We start from the raw sequence: 17,706 nt of genomic DNA, 5'->3' as shown, positions 1-17,706 counted from the left end.
AGGATTAACAAGCTTCAGGACCATGTAGTTGGTCAGGATTCTTCAGAACAGAAAAGAGGTGACGTAGAGGCATATGCTAGAAGTCTACAAAATCATGACTGGCACATCAAGGGTGCATAAAGACAGATAGTTCACTGTATCAAGTATAAAAATTAGGACACTCTCCCATTTATATTATCTTTAATGGCATTATTTCAGTTGGTTGATAGTGCCTCATATTTTTCTAAAAAGCTGGGCATTGCTCTCACATTTGAGTAATATCCATTGAACATTGTCCCTGGAGCAGAGAACAGTCTCTCATGATCAAGAAAGATTTAAAAGAGCAGAGTTCATGCAACTAGAAGAAAGAATGGAGTAGCACTCTACACAGCCAGCATGAACAGCACAAAATGGTATGTCTGAAACACCACAACTGGACATACTGTACCGATTGACCTGTTAGGAACAAGCCTTTATGCAACAGCAGAATTCTTGCATTAATGGGCTGACTCTTCCACATCTTCCAGCGTACGTTTATCCTGTAATTTTTATAAGTGAAAACTTCTTTGCTTAAAGGGGTGGCTCTTTCACATCTGCCATCATCCATTTTCCCTGTAATTATGCATCCAGTATATGTTACACACACATATCACTTATTCAGTAGCAGTAAACGTGTCTTATGAAAGACAGTCTTTTTCCTAGACATTTGACAAAGGCTCTTGCAGAAGAATACATCTTAGCTTTATGGTATAATTTGAAAGCGTGAGGAAGATGCATTCAGAAATGTTAGCACAAGATCAGCAGGCAACAAGTTTAGGATTCATATCCAAACATTGAAAATTACAATTTTCTTGAATTCTGAGCAGGTCACTTTACCGGCCCACCACAGCACACCTTGGTCCCACTACTTTGTCCCACATCTCTAATTTTGGGAGGCTTAAGTTTATCCTAATCTGTTGTAACACATCCTAATACATCAATGTTATGATCTTAGCTTTTGTTTTCTAAACCTATATATAGTTTCTCACCATAAAATACAGATAATTCTATTTACTGAAAACAGTGAAAAATTTTCTTGGAAATCATTTGGATCCCAAAGTGCTGCCTATTTTGTAAACACTATTACAGGACTTTCAGGAAACAGCACTGCATTAGAACTTAACTTTTGAAGACTAAGGAAAAACATTATATTAAAGGTACCCAAACAGTAGCTCAATGACAGAATATGGGATGAACCATATAAGAAGAATTCTAAAAAATTTATCCTATGTAGGGAAACTTCTCCATTAATATTGAGGAATAATCATTATAACTGCTGCTTGTCTACAAGCTGCCTAAGACTCAGGAACTTAATCTCTGGCTGAAGAAGAGTATGAATCAAGCCCACAGGAGGGCAGGTCACTTTCAGCTAGAAATATTCCTTTTCTTCATTGTCTCCTGTGCCAAAAGCAGTGAAGAAGAAAAGGTTTGAAAAGAACTGCTTCACACAATTGCAAACCCTACTTCTACCAGAATTCTATTATCAAAGTCCTTCCTTTTCTTCTAACACTCTGACTGGTAACTTCTTTCAGTGCTTGACATTATGGTCTCCGAAACAGTATGTTATTATCTTCTCCTCATCATCTTCTCCATCCCTGGAAGTGTTCAAGACCAGGCTGGGTGGGGGTTTAAGCAACCTGGACTAGTGGGAGGTGTCTCCATCCATGGCAGGGAGGTTGGAACTTGATGACCTTTAAAGTCCCTTCCAACTCTAACCATTCTATGATTCTATGCCTCAATTAACATGAACAGCATCTTCCCACGAAAGTGTTTATTATTATTTACCAAACTAGAGCTTTATAAAACTTTTTCTTATAGAACAGGGTTTTTTTGAAGTTTTTCTTCCTTCAAATAAATTCTGCTTATCACCTTCTTAATTTTTTTCAGACAACAGGGTCCTAGTACACCCTGGAAGTGTTCAAGACCAGGCTGGGTGGGGGTTTAAGCAACCTGGAGTAGTGGGAGGTGTCTCCATCCATGGCAGGGAGGTTGGAACTTGATGACCTTTAAAGTCCCTTCCAACTCTAACCATTCTATGATTCTATGCCTCAATTAACATGAACAGCATCTTCCCACGAAAGTGTTTATTATTATTTACCAAACTAGAGCTTTATAAAACTTTTTCTTATAGAACAGGGTTTTTTTGAAGTTTTTCTTCCTTCAAATAAATTCTGCTTATCACCTTCTTAATTTTTTTCAGACAACAGGGTCCTAGTACACTATTACGCTCTTTTTAAGTAGTAGCTATATCCCAGTGACAGATAAAAATAAATCAGCCATAGTATCAGAATTTAACTACAGAATCAGGATCTTGCTTCTGTAAACACTCCCCTTTTATGTGGCCTTTGTCCTTCTTCACGCATTGGAAATGTGCTCTTGTGTAAAGCCAGGGACAGAGATGTTTGCAACATCAGGATGCAACTATGACAAGAAAAACAATGCAAGTATAGTAAGAAAAAGCATAAAACATTATAAGAGATGCAATACTTTGTTCTCCACGTTTTTCTAAAAGTAGTATTATATTATATATTATAAAATATATTAACTATAGAACACGCAAGCTGCAGTATCAATGTTTAAGATCCATACTCTGAAAGTGAGAAGCATTTACTCTGGACTCAGTGTAGAAATGAAAATCATCTGGCCTCTCTGTGGTCACTCGGGCCTGCTAGCAAATCTGTAGCTCTTCTTCTTTACTAGATGAAGATACAGGAAGGTAAGTAATGGTGAGTCATCTAACAGCCCAAAATACCAGTTTTCAAGTGCAATATCCATCCAAATAAATAACAGTTATCCCAGCACATCTGTTACTTGTTATTAAGTTTAGTTTAGCAACAGTGATACAGTTATACATGTTCTTCTAGTTAAAGTTAACTCATACATTTCTCTTCAATCCTAACTTATGATAAAACAAAATATGGCAGAGAAGCACATTCTCATTAAAAAGTTTGATTTCTGACTTTTGAAAACACATTGCACTTACATTTTTAGTTATATTTGAAGATATCACATAATTACATACTGACCCATCCCAGCTCCAATTTCCAATTTTAAGAACATGTAATTGATTCAACCACAGGCTTGTGTTTTTTTTAATACACACCTTATCACTTGGCTTAAGTATCTGATATTGAATTCATATAGTTTTCTTATGACAATAGTGCAATTAATTATATTGATGTGGCCTAACATTAGTAAAGACTTCAAGTATATTCTAATTAATAATATACTCTTAGCAAAATGTGGGGAGCAGTGATTTAAGCAACCTGGACTAGTGGGAGGTGTCTCCATCCATGGCAGGGAGGTTGGAACTTGATGACCTTTAAAGTCCCTTCCAACTCTAACCATTCTATGATTCTATGCCTCAATTAACATGAACAGCATCTTCCCACGAAAGTGTTTATTATTATTTACCAAACTAGAGCTTTATAAAACTTTTTCTTATAGAACAGGGTTTTTTTGAAGTTTTTCTTCCTTCAAATAAATTCTGCTTATCACCTTCTTAATTTTTTTCAGACAACAGGGTCCTAGTACACTATTACGCTCTTTTTAAGTAGTAGCTATATCCCAGTGACAGATAAAAATAAATCAGCCATAGTATCAGAATTTAACTACAGAATCAGGATCTTGCTTCTGTAAACACTCCCCTTTTATGTGGCCTTTGTCCTTCTTCACGCATTGGAAATGTGCTCTTGTGTAAAGCCAGGGACAGAGATGTTTGCAACATCAGGATGCAACTATGACAAGAAAAACAATGCAAGTATAGTAAGAAAAAGCATAAAACATTATAAGAGATGCAATACTTTGTTCTCCACGTTTTTCTAAAAGTAGTATTATATTATATATTATAAAATATATTAACTATAGAACACGCAAGCTGCAGTATCAATGTTTAAGATCCATACTCTGAAAGTGAGAAGCATTTACTCTGGACTCAGTGTAGAAATGAAAATCATCTGGCCTCTCTGTGGTCACTCGGGCCTGCTAGCAAATCTGTAGCTCTTCTTCTTTACTAGATGAAGATACAGGAAGGTAAGTAATGGTGAGTCATCTAACAGCCCAAAATACCAGTTTTCAAGTGCAATATCCATCCAAATAAATAACAGTTATCCCAGCACATCTGTTACTTGTTATTAAGTTTAGTTTAGCAACAGTGATACAGTTATACATGTTCTTCTAGTTAAAGTTAACTCATACATTTCTCTTCAATCCTAACTTATGATAAAACAAAATATGGCAGAGAAGCACATTCTCATTAAAAAGTTTGATTTCTGACTTTTGAAAACACATTGCACTTACATTTTTAGTTATATTTGAAGATATCACATAATTACATACTGACCCATCCCAGCTCCAATTTCCAATTTTAAGAACATGTAATTGATTCAACCACAGGCTTGTGTTTTTTTTAATACACACCTTATCACTTGGCTTAAGTATCTGATATTGAATTCATATAGTTTTCTTATGACAATAGTGCAATTAATTATATTGATGTGGCCTAACATTAGTAAAGACTTCAAGTATATTCTAATTAATAATATACTCTTAGCAAAATGTGGGGAGCAGTGAATCCAAAATTTTGGTTTTATTAAATGCTCCTAGAGACTGATACATAACCAGAAATTCTACTTAGCCCTCAATCCTGCAAAGAATGTTTTTTACATTGGGTCTTCATAGTTCACGAATGACAGTGGTACACAACAGGCACTACCGTTGGTGCTGAATCCAGAGAAGATCCCAGAGTTAAATTCACAGGAATCACAAGCAAAGGCCCCTCTTTCTAGTCTGACTTCCTCTCTGTTGCTACCTGTCTTGGTTTTAATGAGCTCTCTCATAGCCAGGGCCCCAGACTATAGCCCTGGTTCTTCACCACTAAAACTTGAAATCTCTCTTTGCAAAATTGGGGATTTAAAGAGCTTTAATCTCTAAAAAGAAATTCAAAACGACAAGGATCATACAATATGTTTTGCTTTTGCACACAGGTAACAAACTAAAATACTCACAATAGACTTTTCTCATAACATTTTCAGAATAGATTTTTCTTTAATTCTATTTAGCACAAAGAAACAGCAAGCAATGGTTATTCCTTCACCAGTCTCTAAACAGAGTGAATAGCAAATACAGGAGCTGAAATACATTAGGCAAAGGCTTTGTTTTGATACTGTAACTTTTATTTCTTCATGAGGAAAGCAATCCATCTTGAAAAGGATGGCATAACTCTTCCAGACACCAGAGTCAAATTTTTAAGCATGAAATGCAACAAATACCAGCTAATTTTTTTACTTTAAAGTACCTCAGTACATACAACCCATGAATAAAGAAACCCTAACTTCTTTGCAAGTGTTAAAGAAAGGTGGGGGGTTTGTTTTGGTTTGTTTTCTCAGAACAGTTGTCCATAATATGTTAAAGCATGCAAAAAAAATTTTTTTTATAAAGTAAGATCTTATAACATTTACATTATGAAAAAACATTAAAATTGATTCTTGGATGCGCAATGTATAATTTATAGGCTTGACTAATCTGCATTTTTAGAAACTAACAGATTGTTTTACTGGTTAGTACAAATGTTATTGATCTTCTTCCTTGCTGAATTAATAGCGCTAGCATAGGACAACTTGCTTTCTCAGCTTTCCCAATGTTTTCCTGAAAAGAGGCCCATTACATGGCAGGGGGCAAAGGACAGGCCCAGATAACACTGTTTAGACATTTCTTTGATGTCCACAGGCATCATCCTCGACAACTGACCACTAGAGACAAAAGAGCACTCTCAGGCTGCTGGAAATCCCAGCCATTCTTCTCACCACCTTTTGATATCCCAATGCTTCTATACCCTGACCTCTGCACTTTGACACAAAGATCTTATTTGAAGGATGGTCAGCCATGTCAAAAATTCTTTCCAAATTTAGCCAATAAACTAAGGATTTCTTTTGCTTTTCATAATTGCTTTGTGTCTTAATGTACCAGGGGGAACGCTACGAAGAGCTTTCAAAAAGAGCGGAAGGAAAAGTGTCAATGAGAAAAAACTGTTCAATTTTCTGGTTTTGAAACCATTCTCAGACGTCTACTTTCTTTCACAAACCACTCTGTCTAAAGCTTCTCGATGACGCTGTGTTGTGCACATGTATTTGCAATATTTCTACCTCGTCAGTGTCATACAGAATTCCAGTTTTAACATGCAGATGTATGAGCTTGCTAATGTAATTTCACTCAATAAATGTACTCATTTTACATGGTGTGCATGCTGTGGTTTAAGGACTGGTATCAATTTCTATACCCTTGTTCACATTTTAAAAACCATGTAATTTTAATGGTTTTCAAAATCGTTTTCTCCCTACAACCAGTGGGACTGATAATGGGATCATTTTCCTATTGTCTTCCAGAATATTTAGAAAAAACATTTTCCACAAAACTATCAGAGATGACCACGGGTGCTTTTAATCGAGAGGTTTCATCTTCCCCCTTTCTGAGGGATTAAAATTGAACAAAATGGCCAAATAGAAACAATACACACCTAGCCAAGACACTGGGAGTCCCCAAACATCATCAACACCACACTATCTTTCCTGCAGGATTTAAACAACATTTTTTGCACAAGCTCAGCCAGGAAAACACTTAGAGAAACAACCTTCTACCCTTCACTATTATGGGAAGTCCTGCTGAAAACCCCCTCCAGATACATAAATGAAATCATGTATGTAAATAATGACTCTAACAAGACAAACTTACTGACGATCAATCAGTATGTACAAATCTGGAGTTCAGCCAATGTAGTGTCTCTATTCGGTCTCTTGTGCTTTAACAACCACTTTGGTAACACACTCCTAAAATACTGTCCTGCTGTGGTGCTCTATTGCTGGGAATGAGGACAAAGTCTGGTCCAAAATTTGATGGATTTCACAGTATATACTCTTTTAAATTAACTTTTATTTTAAAATCTATGCCCAAGTAGTAAAATGTTTTGCATTGATTTTTTTTTTCCTCCAAACCGGCATTGATACAATCTTTTTCTACACTAACAATATTCCTCCTAATTTATAAGTCAATTACATGTCAGCGATAACACAACAGATAAAGAAAGCATACATGCCAATGTTTTAAAAATAAAACTATTTATAATTTATAATGCAAATATTGGGATTTATAATGCTTTTTTAAAACCCACCTAATATTATCTACTTGGCTCAGCCAATGTTTATATACTTTAATGTAGATGTCAATTGGAAAAGAGCAAAACTAAGTTCAAAAAAGGAATTATTAGAATGACCAAGAATCTTTACATCTTTAGAAGGTCTCTTCCCCTCTATATTAATTTAGTACCATAAAAAATAAAACAAATGGCAGGAGGCAGTAGAAAAGGGGGGAAATCAGAGGTTTTTTAAGTTTTAGAATTCAAAAAGTTTTCAGACAAAATGCTGCTGACAGCCATAAAAGGGCCATTAGAATTGATCCTATTGGTTTCAGTGGGATTTGAACTAAAGCAGGCCACAAGCATTTTTGCCCAGTGATTACTCTTGTTATTTTAAAAATAAATTGCATTTCTTCAGACAGAACAGGGCAGACAACTCTAAATCAGTACAGAGCCCTGGAACAACTCCAGCATGAGTGTAAAACAGACAACGTTAAACCAAGGTAAGAAAAGCTCTACTGAACCACAAGTCCACAAATATTTTCATTTAACTGAATCCTGACCATGGATAACATAAACTACACCCAAACAGGCAACATATATATGAACCTAAGTTCGTATCTATAAAAAGACTGAAAAATCAGTGGCATAAATTCAATGAGGCCATCGACAAATCTTCCAGTTCTGGCACAATCCACTGAAAAGGTTACAATCACTTTTATAGAGGCTCATCACTGCGCCAATATTGGAAATTACTGCCTTGCCAGTTTTACCCACATATTTGCTCCTGTGAGGAAACCCTGATCCTCTTTAGTGAAAAAAGTTTAAACTGTTAAAATAATAGATCTTCAACCACCACCACTCATTTAAAGCGAAACAGGTCAGCAACCACGCACGGGAGCAGCTCAGCTCGGAGCCACCTGTGATAACCTCTGACAGGAGGGCAGTAATGAGGTACGGGGGGCAGTAACCTCCTCAGCCAGCACAGCTGGGGTGGGAAGAGGTGGTGTGAACAACGCCTTAATAAAACACACTAGATTTTCAGGTGCATCCTTTTATACACGACCCTGAAAGTAGGCAAATTCTGTGGCTGCAGTTACACTTAAATTCTGATGTAAGCAGAAGATACAAGATTCAGAAGATTATTCCTTTGCAGTTCTGCTATTAGTTAGACTATTCTATCTCTGCTGTACCAACTCCACTAGAAGTTGCCAGACTTTCATCACATAAGCTAACACACACAATTGTGTAAGCAATTTCTAACTGCACATCTCAAAAGATGCACCTTAAAAAGAAAAAATGTATTTCATCTTGGATCCACAGAAGCATACAGTGAAAAAAACAAACCTCAGGGAAGCTTTCCCCATAGATTAAGACCTCATCTGTAAAGCTGAGAGGTATCGCTCCAACACTTAATAAGATTTAGCTTGAATTCAAGATAGCCTTTTTTCTTTAGAAAGCGAACACATTGCCAAAGAAACCAAATTACACGCAAAAGCAATGCCACCTAGCAGTGAAAAGACTGTGAAGCACTATAGCTAATCTGAAATGGGGATATCGCCATCCACAAAGTTTTAATTTCTTGCTGCCATCCTACACAACGTAACGTCACATCCAGACCGGCCTGTCAACGTGACCTCACACCTCTACTGCTAAATGCATCTGGCCCAGGAAAAGATGCCCGGCCTTTATGCCCAGGGATGGAGAATCATTTGCATCCTCACTGCAGGATCATGTTCACGTCATCTGATTCTTGGCCAAAGTCTCGTTGGGCCTCACAGAACTATTTTGTGTGTTCTTTCCCCAGTCAATGTAAATCCATTATTACACAGGCAGTAATACAGCTTTTATCAGAACAACATTTTTTGGCACAGAACTAAAAGCATGTGATAGATGAACCAGGCTGTTGCATCACATTGTTAAGACCTACTTAAATAGCCTTGGAAAATTTTGTGGATTGTGTCATCCATATTGCCCAGGGGGAGCAGCCTCTGAAGTAAATTAGCTCCAGAACCACTCTTAAGCTTTGCCTTGGAATGAGCGTCTGGACAATGCTCTTCGTCATACGGTTTAGTTCCAGGCATTCCTGCAAGGAACAAGGAGCTGGACTTGATGAACCTTTTGGCTCCCTTCCAACTTGAGATAATCTATGACTCTATGACTTTACTACAGAGCTTCTTTCCTGTATCCAGGTTTCCTCTAAAGAGCTCCATAAGCAAGAAAATGTACAGTAGGATGGCTCTTCACCAAGTATTACATAAAAAGAAATGGACTTTCAAAGAGTCTGTTACCAATTTCTTCTGACATCACAGATGAATGTCTGGGAATCTACCACAGTAATCTGGACCTGCCACACATGACTGCAGAGCAATTCTCAATATTTATTGATGCATTTTGAGGCCTGGTACCAAAACTCAGTAAAAGTCAGAAGAATCTAACCAGTGGTTCAGAAATGTGTCAGAAATGCTGTCAGGAACTGCACATTGCCATGCACTCAGGCATGGAGCAAAAGTACACAGCATCCTCCCCACTGGTAAGAATTAAAATAGAAGATTCGCTGTTATCAAATTTCATAATATAATTTTCCTTGGTGATTTTATGACTCATGCATAGGATGTAAGGAGATTGACCTTACTCTCCTGACAGATGGATACTTATGATCTTTTTTCAATCATCCGAGCAGGACCTAGACAAGTATCGCTAAACAAAAATAAATTTTCAACTAATTCATAAAATTAACTTTCCAAACTATCATTTAAATGGCAAAAATGGCAAGAGGAAACACGTTCCAATACATTCAGATGATATAAGAGACAGTAAGTTCCACAATAATCCACCAACAATATTAAAACTATAGCCAGTTCTCCTTGTGGAGCTGCACCCTCATTTCACATTGTGGAAGACTCCTTGGCCCTACAGAATGGACTGCAGAGTCAGTGGAAGACCAAATACCCTGACTCTAATTCTGCATTCAGATTTGCTTCACAGAGTTTGAGAAGACTTTTCCAGGTCTTTGCAAGTTCTTCTAAATACAGACTGTGCACTGCGTGTTGCTTTTTGCTCAGCCACCCTCTCGCATGAGTAGGCCTGGTCGATATCTCCTGGCCTCCACCCATGCTGGGCTATGTATCACACACGCAGGTTTGGGCTAATGCCCCTGCCCAGGAGATATTCCTTCTAAGTGGTCTTTCAAATGGGGACCCCACTGTCAGGCAGATTACTACAGTACATCACCCAGACTCCTCTCCTGCTTTTCCAGCACCATGTGAACTTCAAAGCAGAAGATACATTATAATGCTGTGCTTTAAGTGTGTAAGGTGCTTGTGTCATAGCTGGGGGGCTGGATATCGGGTCAGATGTTTGCCTCATGCTGAAAAGCCAAGACTCAGCTTATCTGCGTTCTTTTAAGGCTCTCTTGCTTCAAGGCCCTTCTGAGCAGCAGAGAAATAATTACCACTGATGTGAATGCTACGCTCTTCTTTACACAAAAGATGACAAATGACAAAAAATGTGGGAATATAGCAGAGCAAGGAGGAAAACAACAAAATGTTTAGCAACATAGACACCTGGATAAAACTGAAAACTACGTATCAAAGTCAGATAAATTCTATCAAGTCTAAACTGGCTGGCATCTAGATGCATTTCTTCCTCAAAGGGGAATGACAAGTGACTTTTTCACAGATAGACCAAATGATTGAGCCTAATTTACATATATATATGTCTATGAGTATCTCCACAGCATATTCATACATGAGTTTTGAACTATTAGGGCCCAAACCTTTAATAGTTCCATCTATACAAAAATGCCACTGAGATCTAGATTCTTCACTTAACTAGAGCATCCTTTCCATTGCAGTCAAGTAAGTCACAAACATTTTCTTTAAAAAGAAATGCATTTACGTAATAGATCAACCATTTCATTACCTCTGTCCAGGGTGAAAATAATGAAAATAGCTGTCAGATTAAGATGAAACAATCTTTACAACTTTTCAGCAATTTCCAAATCATTCTTCTGTAAAGAAGTGAAAAATGTGGTTTCAAATCAGAAAAGACTATACTTTCCTTTTTTAATGTACTAAACTCTGAGTTGATAGAAGTAAAACCAGTGCTTTTACACATGTTCATATACCCATTCTATATACCCAAATCCTCCTACAGTTGATGCACATATCCTGTAGGTGAGGACCTGTATGATGAAATTGTAATAGAGGTGCAGTCATAATCATTAGAAACTAGCTTATCATCTCAAAGCACTGTATAATGACACTAGAACATCACAGGACAGGATAAGACATATTTTCATTTTAAATAAATGCTTATCCTTGGAATAAGGATAATAAACATGGAAATAAAAACTTCATATGCCTGAAAGACAAACTCTACGTATTTTCTCCTTCTAAAAACAGAAGACTTAGACCCACATTACCTACTAAGGACCTCTAAAAACTAAGTCAACTGGGTTAAAAACAAGGATACATTTTGCAGGTAAGCATTTAAAACACCACAAAAAGTGTTAAAAGAGTCAACAAGCTAAGTATCAGGATGAATTCTGATACAAATCAGCAATTCTTTGTCAGTTCTGCCTATTCTCATCACTGTGATGTTAATATACTTTCTACAAAAAGTTTCTATCTACTGTTTATGACTGTGTTGTTAATATACTTTCTACAAAAACATTTCTATCTACTGCATAATTACGTAAAATGTGCCTGCAACATTATTACAGATTGTTGCTACATAAAGTACTGCTATGCTGTTTAGCTAGAAAAGGGGTAGTTTCTTCATGTGACACTCAAACAGTATTTATATTTTACAGCATTTTTTTTCCAAGATATACAATGTCTAAATGGCAATTTTATTTTACTGTTTCTTCAGAAATACACCACTGGCTATGTTACTTCTTAGATTTCCTTTATTCCTCACATAAACATTCAAGCATGAAAGGCAACACACGGATAATGGGAAATGAAGGCAAACCGAAAATCAGACCAATGTTCTTTGGTATTCTTAGGTGTAATTATAAAGGAGCAGCTACAAATGTCTACAAAATGAGTGTGACATATTTAAATTTCCTTAGTAAATAACAGTATCTCCTGCTACAGCCTGTATAACAGAAGTTTTTAATAGTTAGTCAGACTTGCAGACTGACTGAATCATTAACCACAGACTAAGTGGAAAAAAGCTAAGCATTTTCTGCTGTAGCTAGAGATGCAATGCTGCCCCTGTGCACGTGTGTAAAACACGAACGCAGTCATATTTTTGTCCAAGTAGGGTTGTTTGTATGTAGATTTTGGTCATTGTTAGTTATGCTAGCCTTTTATGCCCCTTCACGTAGCTTTTATTCACATGAAATAAACCCACGGCTGAGCGTGATCTCAGCTGAGAGCAAGTAAATCCTTTATTTGGTATGAGGGTGAAAAAAGGAGCGACAGATCACTTATCATTCACTGTGCAGACCCTGCATTCATGAGAAGAGCCACAATCAATAAGAACCAAAGGCAATTTTTCCCTAAAGATAATTATGCCCAGCATCAGTATAGTGTTTAGGAGTCTGATAGGCTTTAATTTATTAACAAGAATCACCTTTGAAAGTTTACAATTTCCTAATGCAAATTTGGCCATGCTGTAAATGCTCCTGTTCTATTTTGTTATATAAAACTATACTAGTTTTCTCATGGCTACTTTTACATTGTGTTGCATTAGCTTCAAAAGAAGAAAAACCGCAAATGACAAACTGACTGCCACTTTTCACAACCTACAGAGCAATCTCTTCTGGGTTTTGTGGGGCAGGTGTTGGTTTTTTAAAAGAGAAATTATGGAAGTCATTGGTTTCTTATATAGAATATGTTCTTTTAGCTTACTGAGAAAAACTGAATTCAAACCATTGGTTTTAACTTGATATTTCACATTAGAAAACTTTTTCTTTAACTTTGTGGACATTATGCACAGTATTACTGAGGTTATAAAATCTCATCTAAAAGACACCGATCTCATATCCAAAGACAGACTCCTTTAAAGTCTTTATATATAGTCACAAATAGACAATAGATCTGAGACCTAAATTAGAAGAAAATTACTGCAAAACTATATATTCACAATACCAACAAATATAGAATTTTTTAACACAAAATAAATGAAGCATTGCTTCAAAAACATTGCGCCTACCAGATATTCACAAAGCAAAGGCAATCACTGGCATAAGTGAAATTCCATCCCTAAATCGTTCTGTTCTGCGCCTGTGCTTATAAGATCTTCTGTCAGGAGCTAATCTCACGTGACAGGCCTGATCCAAAGCCATTTGAAGTCAATGGAATGTCTCTTCCTGACTTCAGGGAGCTTTGCATCCAGCCCATATAAACTTCAAGAACAATACAGTTCATAGAAGGTTGTTTTAAGAGAACAATAGCTAACTATTGTCTAAGCAGAAAAGAATGTAAGCTTCAAATGGAATTTACCTGCAGTAGTAGATTTGTGTTAGGTTTGTTTTGCTACTGTTTTTTTAAGCACATAACACAGTTAAACCTTGCCAAAGTCAGAACATTCGATTTCTTTAGCAGAAGCCACAGAAAATCAAAACTGTAGTCAAATATCGGGGAAAAAAAAAAAAGAAAAAGAAAATTTGTACATTAGTTTAGTTTTTCTAAAGAAACAAAAGGTCACTTTTAAGGCCTCAATTAATTTGAGGTTTTCTTAAACAGCTGTGTGTTAAGGACAAGACAAGAACAAGAGGTTTCAAAAATGTAACAGACATCCCTGTAGTTCAGAAACCAAAAGACAGACTAAAAAAATAGAACAAGTTGTGTAAGGGAGGGGGTAGGCTGACAGGAAAAGAAGTTGCCTTGTTTAGTTGGGTTTGTTTTGTTTGTTTGTTTGTTTTTTAATAAATCCCCTGATTCTCTACTAACTGAAGTCAATTTCAAAGCTAGAGCTGAAAACTACCAGAGCACATAAGGTGACCAAAGTCAGACTGTTATTTATAGTTTGAAAATAATAACAGAACTGTAAGCCCTGAAACAGCAATGAACATAATTTTAAAAACTGCTGAAAGAAAGGTCCCATTGCTGTGATATGGCTCTTCTGTCTTTTATAAGAAAAATGGGGCAATGACAAAGTAGACCAGTACAGAACCTGATGCTGATCCCATGTACACTTGTACCACATGTACGCTGATGAAAAAGCAAATCAAAAGCAGATCCACCATCTCCAATTTCCCCACAGCAGCAGAGAATGGTGGTTCTAACTTCCTCCCTCACACATCAAAATCAACTCACTACAGCTATGTTAGTTACCTAGTAAGGAGATGAAAACATGGAAACTTCCAGTTAAGCATAAATATTCCAGCATGTCCACATTTGGAGACTGATTCTATGTTTCATAGTGAAAAAAATACATTGAATCCTAAAGACTCTTATATATAAGACATACAAGCCACTGACAATTTTCTTTGTAGTTGGTTCAACATGTTTAACAACAAACACTGTCATTACTGCCGTTATTAGTTACTAATTTTCAGAAGGGTCTATGAAGTTAGATCAAAACTAAGGAAGCTCACACCTCAAAACGTAAAGTAAATGAGACAAAGCACAAGGAAAAGGCAAGTAACAATTTCTCCAATGTATAAATGTTAGACTTTGGCTCCTTCATCTGAGCTTCCAGTACCCACAACTGAAAATAAACAATCCACTTTATAAATACACCTAACCCAAACTGCTGATTTTTTAGGCTAAATGAATCAAACGTAAATTTTATTTCAGGCCAGTACATTTTTTTTTTTTTTCAAAATTAAATTAAACAGTATTTCTCAGGTCAAACAGCATACTTTGTTTTAGTATCACAAATATTTTCCTACAATAATTGTCAAACAGCCAACTTTCTTTCACACACAAAAAACCCCAAAACATTTCCATTTTTTTCTCCTCCTTGCTGTTAAATGCATTTCTGAACTGAAACACTGTCTGAAAATGAAAAATCAAACTTTCATGTAAAAAAGTTAAAACAACATGCAGACTTTAGCTGTGCTTCTCATTTATATATTTTTTTTCTTCTGACACAGGCAAATTAATGAATTGTTTTATTCACTCCAGAACTACATTTTGGGTAAATAAACCATTAATATATTTTGTAAAGCCTTCCTTAGCCATGCATTTCAGGTATCGGAGCATTTGCTCTCATAGTTCTGCCCTATTCTCTCCTCTTCCTACACAGGCAGTTGGGACACAAACTGCCATAGCTGACTGGTATCCTCATCCTCCGACCTCATCTGCCCCCCTCTTTACTCCCTTCTCGTTGCTTCCTGTTGCTGCTAACACTTCCTCAGCCTTCAGGGGACCTGAGCTTCCAGTTACCCCCCTGCCGCCTTTGAGCATTCCCAGGTGCTGATAATCTTTTCCCTGTATTGCTGCTGCTGCTGCTACTCCTGATTTTAGCAGATGCTACAGCTTTGCAAGTTGCAAGGATCTTACCTCTGAGACCCTCTTTGTTGCTCTGTCTGTGACCACGCTGGAAGCAGGGAGTGATGGATATTAGGGAAGCATGAGCCTCCCCTGGCTGTTTAGCAGCGTGGTCTGCAAAGAAAGATAGAGATGCTGCTCTCTCCTCCTCCCCCCTCGCTTCCTCCTCCTCCCTCCTCCTCCTTGCTCCCTCCTTCCCATCCACAAACTCCAGTTCTGCCTGTGCTCCCACACAATACGCTACCTCTCAGCACCAGCTACCTAAGGTCAAGAATACAAACCCCTCTCCCTTCCCCCCTGCCTTTTCCTCTCCCGTCTCAGGCATCCTCACCCCTGCTTCCCACTCAATATGGTATCTTCCCAACCAGACATGCCTTATTTGGCTCCAGGGTCTAAAGCGCAGACAATTTCAGCAGCCCTAGGAGGAAAAAAAAATAAATAACAGAGTAATAAAACAGAAGATGCACAGGGAGGACCGGGGAAATGAAGGGAAAGTGGAAGTCTTTTAGAGAAACTGGAAACTTTGGGGGTTTATTCTGAAAGAAATGTAGCCACAGTAGCCAAAGCCTGCCACTTGGGAGATTAGTTTAAAAGATCTATACAGATTAAAGAAAAGTGCCCTGGATAGCTAGTTATAGCCCAAATCCGGCTTACCTATTGTTTATGCTCTTTGTTTCTCGATCCTTATTCTAAATAGCTTTTTTGAAAGGAGCTCCCAAACTTTTCCCCTGCAAAAAACCAGACCTAAATACCAATATAATCAGATGATGCAATAGTGAACAAAAGTGAAAAAGTAACCAGTGGTATGTTTTAATTATTCTGAGCTATGAATAATCACCTTTAAGATCATGGAAAACACAGGCACAAGTCCTCTGATTTTTCAGCTTGAATGATAAATGTATTCAAAGTAGTCTTATTACCCTTCCAGAAGTTATGATGACTAGAAGCACCTTCAGGTGACCAGCATGTGGCTTCTAAAAATTTCATATCCTTACAGTTGGGCAGCAAGTTTTTTCTTAAGGACTTAATTTTAAGTATGCGATAAAACAGCCCTTCTAAAGTGTTTATGTTTGTTACAGAGACTATGGAAAGAGGTAGGTGATGCTGAAGACTTCTAAAAGATCAAGTCTGCTTAAGGTTAAACACTTTAGTTAAGTGGACAGGATCTCCCTCTGGAGGCCTTGAGAGGCACCTGACTCTCTGGGGATGTATGAAAATGTATCAGGCACTTAACTTCATGAGGTCTGTTTTACCGACTGCCTAAAATTAAGCAGAGAGTTGGCTACTGCTAGGCCAAGGCCAGATGCAATGAAGGTGTAGGAATTATAAGATATCTTAAAACTTTACATATCCTAGCCCATGTTTCTTCATTGTTGGTGGCCTCAAAGGGTAAATAGGACACATGACACATCTAAGGTCAGCAGAAGGTGGCCCACAGGGCAGAAAAACAACTTCTCACATTCCCTGGGTCATCTCACAAATAAAAGAAAAATATCTTCTAAGGAGGCTCTTTGAGCACAACAGCAGCATCTATCATATCAAAACAATCAATCATTGATCAAACATTGATCAATCTTCATAAGACCTTTGATCAATTTGAAAAGAATCCGGACATATCTTCATTCAGTGCTAGGACAAGCTTAGTAACTGCTGCAAACACCACACGCTTGGTCCAACTTGAGAATGATAACCTAAATGACTGAAATGAAATTAATTCCTCTCTTAGGAGGAGAGGCTGAGGGACTTGGGTCTTTTTAATCTGGAGGAGAAGACTGAAGGGGGATCTGATCAATGCCTAGAAATACTTAAAGGGTTGGTGTCAAGAGGATGGGGCCAGTCTTTTTTCTGTGGTGCCCATTGACAGGACAAGAGGTAACGGGCACAAACTTGAACATAGGAAGTTCCATCTAAACGTGAGAAGGAACTTCTTACTTTGAGGGTGGTGAGCCCTGGAACAGGCTGCCCAAAGAGGTGGTGGAGTCTCCGTCTCTGGAGACATTCAAAGCCCACGTGGACATGTTCCTGCGCAACCTGGTCTAGGTAGACCTGCTTGGGCAGGGGGGTTGGACTAGACGGTTTCCAGATGTCCCTTCCAACTCCATATCATTT

General features: G+C 37.5%; 1 protein-coding gene across 1 annotated transcript in view; it reads right to left on the bottom strand.

The window, feature by feature from the left end:
- The window catches only part of GREB1 (growth regulation by estrogen in breast cancer 1), an 86,866-nt gene extending 71,159 nt beyond the window's left edge, over window positions 1-15,707 (bottom strand). Inside the window, exon 1 of the mRNA XM_014956757.1 lies at window positions 15,610-15,707. The gene's annotated coding sequence lies outside the window, so the exon portion shown is untranslated. The remainder of the gene's footprint in view (window positions 1-15,609) is intronic.
- Between the last annotated feature and the right edge of the window lie 1,999 nt (window positions 15,708-17,706).

Source organism: Calidris pugnax, unplaced genomic scaffold (assembly GCF_001431845.1).
Source record: "Calidris pugnax isolate Ruff unplaced genomic scaffold, ASM143184v1 scaffold171, whole genome shotgun sequence".
NCBI lineage: Eukaryota > Metazoa > Chordata > Aves > Charadriiformes > Scolopacidae > Calidris > Calidris pugnax.
Note: the sequence above shows the minus strand (reverse complement) of the source record. Positions and strands in the feature narration are given on the sequence as shown.